Genomic DNA, 1,571 nt, shown 5'->3' with positions numbered 1-1,571 from the left:
GAGATAAAGACAGTTTAATAAGACAGGAAAATAATAATAACAAAATAATAATAACAATAATAATAATAATGATACAATGGTGATAATACGAAAGTAATAGTATGTACAAACAAGTGATGCACAATGCAATTGCTCACCACCCGCTGACCGATGCCCAGCCTAACCCCGAGCAGTCCGGCCCCCTCCCCCCAGCTAGCCACCCCTATATATTGTTTAGCATGACGTCAGATGGTATGGAATACCCCTTTGGCTAGTTTGGGTCACCTGTCCTGGGTCTGTCCCCTCCCAGCTCTTACTGCACCCCCAGCCTGCCCGTTGGCAGGACAGAGCAAAAGGCTGAGATGTCCTCTCCCCGCTGTGTCCTCCTCGTGGAGCCACCAGGTCTACTTCTCCCTCCTCCTCCCCGCTGTCTCCCTCCCCCTTCCCCCTCCCCTCCTCGTGGAGCCACCAGGTCTACTTCTCCCTCCTCCTCCCCGCTCCCCCCGCCCCCTCCCTCCTCGTGGAGCCACCAGGTCTACTTCTCCCTCCTCCTCCCCGCTCCCCCCGCCCCCTCCCTCCTCGTGGAGCCACCAGGTCTACTTCTCCCTCCTCCTCCCCGCTCCCCCCGCCCCCTCCCTCCTCGTGGAGCCACCAGGTCTACTTCTCCCTCCTCCTCCCCGCTGTCTCCCCCCCCGCCCCCGGAGCCACCAGGTCTACTTCTCCCTCCTCCCCGCGGCGCCGGCTCCTCTCCCCCCCTTTTCCCCCCGCCCGCGGCACCGCAGCCCCGCCGAGCAGTTGGGCGGGGGGGGCGGCGAGAGGGGCAATCCTCCTAGCTCGTCGCCGGCCGCTCTGCTCGGCGGGAAGCCGGCGCCACACGTAGGCGAGAGGGGTACGCATTATTCCGGGCACGGAGCTTCAAGCCGGCTGGTCGTCAGGCTCCCGCCGAGCCCGTGTCCCGGCCGGCGGGCAGCTAGATCGCGCGGGAGGGAGGGAGGGAGGGAGGGAGCAGAGCCGGCTGGTCGTCAGGCTCCCGCCGAGCCCGTGTCCCGGCCGGCGGGCAGCTAGATCGCGCGGGAGGGAGGGAGGGAGGGAGGGAGAGGGAGGGAGCAGAGCGACGAGCTCGCGCCCGCCTCCAGCGTTTTTTTCCCCGGGCGGGCCCCGTCCGGGGCGCAAAGGCGGGCGGGCGGGCGCTGCCTCGCCTCCCGCGACGGTCGGCTCCGCGGCCGGGGCGGATCGGGCTCGGAGTCGGCTTCGGGCTCGCGCTTCGGCTCGGGCTCGCGGGCTCGCGAGGGCAGCGGCTGTCCGCCGCCCGCGGCCCCGTCCGTCTACACGGCGCTTCCCCGCCTCGCGGCGATCTTGAGCTCTGAGCCGCTTCTAGGCTGGCTGCTGGGGAAGACCGGCGTGGCAACGGGGAGAAGGGGGGAAGGGAGGGAACGGAAAGAGGTGTATTTGTGAATGAATGAATGAATGAATGAATGAATGAATGAATGAATGAATGAATGAATGAATGAAGAGTGAAGGAGTGAACGAATCAACGAATCGATGGATCGATCGATCAGCCAAGGAATCGATGAAGAAAGGAATGAGAAAGC

Source organism: Anas platyrhynchos, chromosome 36, assembly GCF_047663525.1.
Source record: "Anas platyrhynchos isolate ZD024472 breed Pekin duck chromosome 36, IASCAAS_PekinDuck_T2T, whole genome shotgun sequence".
Lineage (NCBI taxonomy): Eukaryota > Metazoa > Chordata > Aves > Anseriformes > Anatidae > Anas > Anas platyrhynchos.
This window is presented reverse-complemented; position numbering follows the sequence as displayed.